This window comes from Schistocerca gregaria, chromosome 3, assembly GCF_023897955.1.
Source record: "Schistocerca gregaria isolate iqSchGreg1 chromosome 3, iqSchGreg1.2, whole genome shotgun sequence".
Classification (NCBI taxonomy): domain Eukaryota; kingdom Metazoa; phylum Arthropoda; class Insecta; order Orthoptera; family Acrididae; genus Schistocerca; species Schistocerca gregaria.
The window spans coordinates 846,735,602-846,743,946 of NC_064922.1; the positions used below are offsets into that span (position 1 = coordinate 846,735,602).

The 8,345-nt window shown below is 44.1% G+C and overlaps 1 protein-coding gene across 1 annotated transcript in view; it reads right to left on the minus strand.

The window, feature by feature from the left end:
• Positions 1-4,664, minus strand: part of LOC126354752 (proton-coupled amino acid transporter-like protein pathetic) — a 144,862-nt gene extending 140,198 nt beyond the window's left edge. Inside the window, exon 1 of the mRNA XM_050004632.1 lies at positions 4,515-4,664. The gene's annotated coding sequence lies outside the window, so the exon portion shown is untranslated. The remainder of the gene's footprint in view (positions 1-4,514) is intronic.
• Between the last annotated feature and the right edge of the window lie 3,681 nt (positions 4,665-8,345).

Below are 8,345 nucleotides of genomic sequence, written 5' to 3' on the forward strand. Positions count from 1 at the left end.
TCCATGCCCGAGGCAGGATTCGAACCTGTGACCGCAGAAGTAGCGTGGTTCTGTACTTCAGCGCCTAGAACTTCTCGGCCACAGCGGACAGCTTAGACACACAGGATATTGTTTTTGTACGCTAATAATTACTATTGCAATTTGTTACCTTGCTCTCTTAACAACTTCCCATTGTAGTTTAACAGACTGCACCGGCTTTGAAGCTTTAAACAGAGTTGTTAAATCCCGAATTCCATCATGGCAGCAAGACAAAACACGAACGACCTACAACTTGGTCAGTACACTGTGTTTACTTGAAAATATCCCTGCGCTGTGTGAGAAGAATCTTAGTATTTTGTGAAGCTGTACTACTTGTTCCTACGTGCCGGTGGTAATCTATTCCGGTCGTCGTGTCTCAACACACGATCAGCTGCTTTTCCGTAAACAACTCAGCAGCACGGGGCGTAATGGCAGGCGAGCCGTTCCGAACTAATTCAGACGCGTTGCATAGCCGAGCGGCCATTGAGACACGGAACTCGCTTCCATGGGGCGCCGGGGGGGGGGGGGGGGGGGGGGTGGAGGGGGAGAGCCGGTTCATATCTCTGTTCAGCGATGTTCACCCCTCAAGCCACAAGCGGATGAGAGACAAGTTTTTGCCGCATGCCTTGTAAATTGGCAAATCAATTATACGGAGATGGCTGTACAGAGCTTAATATTCGTTATGTTACTTAGCTATCTGTTCCAGTAGATGTCGAAAAACTTTAAAATACTACATTGTACCAGTTACAAAATCCATAGTTGCTTCAGTATGTTGCTATGCAAAAATTTTGTCTAGGTGCGCCTATGATCCGCGTACTGACGGTACCCTACAGACTTAATTATGGATGTAGCCGGAATGTGTTACATGGCAATCAATTTGGCTTTAGGAGAGGTTAAGGCACCAGAGAGGCAGTTCTGACGTTGCGATTGATAATGGAAGGAAGATTAAAGAAAAATCAAGACACCTTCGTAGGATTTGTCGACCTAGAAAAGGTGCTCGACAATGTAAAATGGCGCAAGATGTTCGAAATTCTGAGAAAATAGGGGTAAGCTATAAGGAGAGACGGGTAATATACAGTATCTACAAGAACCAAGAGGGAATAATAAGAGTGGACGACCAAGAATGAAATGCTCGGTTTAAAAGGTTGTAAGACAGGGGTGTAGTCTTTGTGTTCAATTTGTGCATCTAAGAAGCAATGATGGAAATAAAAGAACGGTTCGCTGATGACATTGCTATCCTGAATTAAAGTCAAGGAGAACTGCAGGATGTGCTGAACTGAATGAACAGTCTAATAAATACAGAATATGGATTGAGAGTTAATCGAAGAAAAAGGAAAATATTGAGAAGTAGCAGACATGAGAACAGGGAGAAACTTAACATCTGAATTGACGGTCACGAAGTAGATGGGGTTAAGGAATTCAGCTACCTAGGCAGGAAAGTAAGCGATGACGGGCGGAGCAAGGAGGACATCAAAAGCAGGCTATAACTGGCGAAAAAGGAATTTCTGGCCAAGAGATGTCCACTAGTATCAAACATAGGCCTTAATTTGTGAAAGAAGTTCCTGAGAATGTACATTTTAAGCACATCATTGTATTTTATGGTAGTGAACCACGGACTGTGGGAAAACAGGAACTGAAGACAGTCAGAGCATTTCAGATGTGGTGCTACAGGCGAATGTTGAAGTTGGGTGGACTGATAAGGTAAGGATTGAGGAGGTTCTGCGTAGAATCGAAGATATATGTGGATAACACTGACAAGAAGAAGGGACAGGGTGGTACGACATCTGTTAAGACATGAGGAAATGACTTCCATGGTACTAGAGGGATCTGCAGAGGGCAAAAACTGTAGAGAACGACAGAGACTGGAATGCAACCAGCAGATAATTGAGGACTAGGTTGCAAGTGGTTCTATGAGATGAAGAGGTTGACACAGGAGATAAATTCGTGGCGGGCCTCATCAAACCATACAGAAGACTGACGACTAAAAAACATAAAAAATTATAAAATAGTCTGTCCATTCATGGAATACAGAATCTTGACGATTTTTGCCTGTTATTGATGTCGACATGCCCTACCGGCAAGATATCTGTCCCAAGGGTTAGAAGACTTTCGACAATTTGACGTTTGTATTCCGATAACAAATGACTAGAGAAATATTTTTGTGTTACAAAATACATACAAATATTCACTTTTCCGAATTTTTTTTCTTTGGTAGTACTGTGAAACCTTGCTTCTTCCCTAGGCAAATGCCGGGATGGTTCCTTTGAAAGGGCATGGCCGACTTCCTTCCCCATCCTTCCCTAATCCCATGAGACCGATGACCTCGCTGTCTGGTCTCCTTCCCCAAACCAACCAACCAACCAACCTTGTTTCCTCCCAAGTTCCATGATTCCAGACCAGTAGTAAGAACCCTATAAGTATTGATCAGTGAATTCGCGGGAGTCAAAATACATGGCATTAATGGTCATATCTTCTGGGTACATTAAAAGATTACATTTATTACACCGCCAAGAGGCTATTTGTCCATAGTAAGTGAAGTAGATTTCAACTTCATATGTCCACCCGTTCTGGAGCAGAAGGGTTCTAAACAGAAGGCGGACAACAGGTGACAAAAGGAGTTATTTTTCGTGTGATGCAATTACAAATTTACAATTTTCGAAATTTTTCATTTTGTTGTACTTTGTAACCTCGCTTGTAGTCAAATATCATTATTGTAAGTAAAAGGACGGAATTCTTCAGGCTTTGATCAGTGAGTTTGCGAGTATTAAAATAAGTGACATAAATGGTCGTTTCTCCTGATTCATTGTCTTAGAAGCTTCGGTTTATTTTCACTGCCAAAGGACAGTAGACCTTAATAAGTGACATAAATTTCAACGTGGAACGTCTACCTATTCCAGAGAAAAATAGTTGTTAATAAACATACATACGGGTTACAAAGTGATCCAATGATTGTTGCGTCTTACCGAATTAGGCAAGGAACCCTAAAAAGATACAAGTGCTACAAATACGGTAAATCACTTGACCTTTTGCGGACTATCATTTCCAACTTCGTTTCAATCCCTAAAACCGTTTACGTAATATTCGCATGTAAAAGTATTAGATGCATCGAAATTTTACACAATCTGTCGCGTATGTAAAATTTTACATAAGTTAAACATACGTTATAATTCTAAATGTAGTTTTAGCACTCAGCTTGTCCATTTAAATGAAGCGCGATGAAGTACTTTATAACACCAGATGTACGCTGAGAGTCAAAGTACATGGCATTAATGGCCATACCTTCTGGATGCATTAACTTACAAGATTACATTTATTACACCGCCAAGAGGCCATTGTCAATAGTAAGTGAAGTAAATTTCAACTTCATATGTCCACCCGTTCTGGAGCAGAAGGGTACTAAACAGAAGGCGGACACCAATTTGTAAATATGACTGTAAGAATTTTTTGAAGAACATTGTATTTTTGATGATGTTTGCGCTCTCAGAAAGTTTGTTACAAAACTTCAAAGCAATTTCAAGTGTGTTCTTATGGGGTATAGAACTGGTCTGAATTACGTGGAGGCTTTTGTTCACTCTTGTATTACGTTCGTCAACATTACCGTTACTTTACAGTCTTTTGCATTGGTTAATGAAATGTACTTTAAACAATGGAAGTGCTTCTACGATGTAAATACACGTCAGGGGAATATATTTCGTAGTTTGTATGACTCGCTCATCTTACTTCCATTCATTACTCTAATGGCTTTGTCCTGCGTTGTAAAGTACTGAGTGTTGTGGGAAGTTTCCCTAGAATATTACAATTTAGGTGTGACTGAATGTAGCAAGTATTCATGTCCCTATACTCATGTAAGGTTTCATAGCTCTTAAGAGACAGAAACCTCTATTTAGCTCAGCATTAACGTATTTCTAACCCATTTTAGGTCATGCTGCAGCATTATGCGTACGAATATACATAAACTGTAATAAGAAATCTTAAAAACCGCAATAATAAAACGTGAACAACAGTGTGAAATATGGTTGTGTCATTAACGAGAGAAGTACTTTTTTTAATAAAAAAAAGGTAAAATTAGGAACGAAAGAAAAATATTGCGACGGTAACAAGAAAAGAAAAAACAAAGCATAATATTTTCAGCATAGTTCGGATGCGTGAGAAAAATAGTGGAACACGTTGAATAAAAGGTCACAGTTGTTAGATTGGAAGCAAAAAAAAAAAAAAAAGAGGAATAAGTGCATTTAGATGAGAAATGGAAACCGTTAAACGCTAGAAATAAACATAGCGAAATAGTGTAATACCTCAAATTAATCCTTGAAATGAGCTCGAAAATGCTCGGGGAGTGCAGTTTATAGAATAACAGGAAAATGGAACCCTGAAGAAACGAAAGATTATTTCAGGAATTAAGATGTTTTTCCCTTGTTCCGACAGCGGCCCGAAATTGGTATGAAAACAAAAGTAGTTTGCCTACACTTGGCTACGGGCGTCGCCTGCATTGCGCTCACCTGGTGCTAATGACGCTGACGCTGAAAAGACGAGCCTATCCTTGGCTCGAGGTGGTGCTGTTGGTGCTACTGGTGTTGGTGCCGTCGTTGCAGTTGCGAGCGCTTACTGCTGACTAACAACTGACTGCTGCGCCGCCCGCACTTGCCGGTCACGTGGTTGCCACCGCCAATGCCCTTCTTCGGCGAAGCGCCGTTATCGTTACCTCTAAACAACAGCGGCGCGTCCATAAGCACCGTATACGTCTTCGGTGCGATTAGAAATGAAGAGGCGATATTAGAGCCGCAGTGCAGTAACTTTCGACCAGGAACTTGTAGGGAGTCAGAGAGACTTAAAATTATGCTCGTCATATCCCGGGCCGGCACTGCTGATTACAAAATACCTGTGCGTCCTAAACGTCTCATGACGCTATCTTCAACGCGATAGTCAGCTTTGGAACATACACTGAAGAGCCGAAGAAACTGCTACAACTGCCAGTACCTAGCTTCAGAGATTAAAAACCTGTCATGCCATCATAATCGAAACACGAGGTCACTCTTATCTGGTATCCTCACTGTGCCCACTCACAAAACAAAAACTTTTGCAAACTCCTTCTCAGTTGTCGCTGCCCGCCTCTGGAACAAACTGCCCCTTACCTTTAAGAAGAAGTTGAAGCATTTCCTACTATCATCCGCATAAAATTCTCCACAAAATTAATGTGCAAGGCCAATCCTCTCATCTGTCAAATAGCAAAGCTAGCGTCTCCTATCTTGCTCCTGAGATGCCTTCCTCTTCATCTATCTCTATTAGCCACGCAGTCTCCTTTTCCTTTATATTTTCCTTAATTATGTTTCATCATGTCTCTCTATTCTTCTCCTCCATTCACCATGAGTCTCCCTCATACTCCCTGCTGCCAGCGCTCCTATCTAAAATCTTTCTCTTCAATAATGTATTTTTCGAGGTGTACCTTTCTAATTGTTTATCTCACTTTTTGTATTAGATGTAGTTTAACATGACTACTAAAACATATGACTGTAAAATAAGTAGAATGCCTGGTTAGATGTAAGAGAGGGCCTGATGGCCCTAATCTTGCCAGGTTAAATAAATAAATAAATAAATAAATAAATAAAATAAATAAATAAATAATACCGTGTAGGGCCCCCACGAGCACGCAGAAGTGCCGCAAAACGACGTGGCGTGCACTCGAATAATGTCTGAAGCAGTGCTGGAGGTGAATGACACCATGAATCCTGCAGGGCTGTCCATAAATGCGTAACAGTACAAGGGGTAGAGATCTCTTCTGAACAGCACGTTGCAAAACATCCCAGATACGCTCAATAATATTCTGCTCTGGGAATTTTGGGGGCCAGCGGAAGTGTTTAAACTCAGAAGAGTGTTCCTAGAGCGACTCCATGAATTTGCCGGACGTGATTGTCCTGATGGAATTGGCCTAGTCCGTCGAAATGCGCAATGGACATGAATGGCTACAGGCGATCAAAGAAGATGCTTACGTACGTGTCACCTGTCAGAGTCGTATGTAGAGGTATCATGGGTCCCACATCACTCGAACTGCACACGTCCCATACCATTACAGAATTTCCATCAGCTTGAACAGTCCCCTGCTGACATACAGGGTCCACGAACCCGTACACGTCCATCCGCTCGATACAATTTGAAACGAGACTCGTCCTACCAGGCAACATATTTAAAGTTATCAACAGTCGAATGTCGGTGAAACCGGGCCCAGTCGAGTCTTACAGCTGTGTGTCGTGCAGTCATCATGGGTAGACGAGTGGGTCTTTGGCTCCGGAAGCCCATATTGTTAATGTTTCGTTAAATCGTTTGGACGCTGACACTTGTTGATGACCCAGCCTTGAAATCTGCAGCAAGAAAGGTTGTAATTCTGTCACTTTAACGATTCTCTTCAGTCGTCATTGGTTCTGTTCTTGCAGGATCTTTTTCCGGCCGCAGCGATATCGAAGGTTTTGTGTTTTACCGGATTCCTGATATCCGCTTTCCATTCGCGAAATGGTCGTACGGGAAAATCCTCACTTCATTGCTACGTCAGTGCTGCTGTCTCCCATCGCTTGTCGGCCGAGCATAATACCATGTTGAAACTCACTTAAATCTTGATAACCTGCCATTGTTGCAGCAGTAACAGATCTACCAACTGCACCAGACACTTGTTGTCTTATATAGCAGTTGTCGACAGCAGCGCCATATTCTGCCTGTTTGCATATCTCTGTATTTGAATAGGGATGCGTATACCTGTTTCTCTGGCGCTTCAGTGTTGTATAGAGCCAAATATATTGAGACTGATATGTTATCGGACCAAGCTGAGAACAACGCACCGTAATGGTGTAATGATAAGACTCTTCGTAGCTTTCATGTCCACTCCCGCTGGGTCCTTGTTTGTGGTTTTAGTGTAGCCAAGCTATTCTTCGTGGTGTGAATTCAACAAGTCATTGGTAGTTTTCCAGAATCTGCGGCAGTAAATGTCTATGCACTCGTCATACAGTTATCGTAAATTACTATTTAGGTCGTTCCCGATGTTTTCCATTGTATTCCTATCGGGTGAAGAACGACCAAAACACCAGCACGAGTTCCTCAAATTACACTCCTGGAAACTGAAATAAGAACACCGTGAATTCATTGTCCCAGGAAGGGGAAACTTTATTGACACATTCCTGGGGTCAGATACATCACATGATCACACTGACAGAACCACAGGCACATAGACACAGGCAACAGAGCATGCACAATGTCGGCACTAGTACAGTGTATATCCATCTTTAGCAGCAATGCAGGCTGCTATTCTCCCATGGAGACGATCGTAGAGATGCTGGATGTAGTCCCGTGGAACGGCTTGTCATGCCATTTCCACCTGGCGCCTCAGTTGGACCAGCGTTCGTGCTGGACGTGCAGACCGCGTGAGACGACGCTTCATCCTGTCCCAAACATGCTCCATGGGGGACAGATCCGGAGATCTTGCTGCCCAGGGTAATTGACTTACACCTTCCAGAGCACGTTGGGTGGCACGGGATACATGCGGACGTGCATTGTCTTGTTGGAACAGCAAGTTCCCTTGCCGGTCTAGGAATGGTAGAACGATGGGTTCGATGACGGTTTGGATGTACCGTGCACTATTCAGTGTCCCCTCGACGATCACCAGAGGTGTACGGCCAGTGTAGGAGGTCGCTCACCACACCATGATGCCGGGTGTTGGCCCTGTGTGCCTTGGTCGTATGCAGTCCTGATTGTGGCGCTCGCCTGCACGGCGCCAAACACACATACGACCATCATTGGCACCAAGGCAGAAGCGACTCTCATCGCTGAAGACGACACGTGTCCATTCGTCCCTCCATTCACCCCTGTCGCGACACCACTGGAGGCGGGCTGCACGATGTTGAGGCGTGAGCGGAAGACGGCCTAACGGTGTGCGGGACCGTAGCCCAGCTTCATGGAGACGGTTGCAAATGGTCCTCGCCGATACCCCAGGAGCAACAGTGTCCCTAATTTGCTGGGAAGTGGCGGTGCGGTCCCCTACGGCACTGCGTAGGATCCTATGGTCTTGGCGTGCATCCGTGCGTCACTGCGGTCCGGTCCCAGGTCGACGGCCACATGCACCTTCCACCGACCACTGGCGACAACATCGATGTACTGTGGAGACCTCACGCCCCACGTGTTGAGCAATTCGGCGGTACGTCCACCCGGCCTCCCGCATGCCCACTATACGCCCTCGCTCAAAGTCCGTCAACTGCACATACGGTTCACGTCCACGCTGTCGCGGCATGCTACCAGTGTTAAAGACTGCGATGGAGCCCCGTATGCCACGGCAAACTGGCTGACACTGA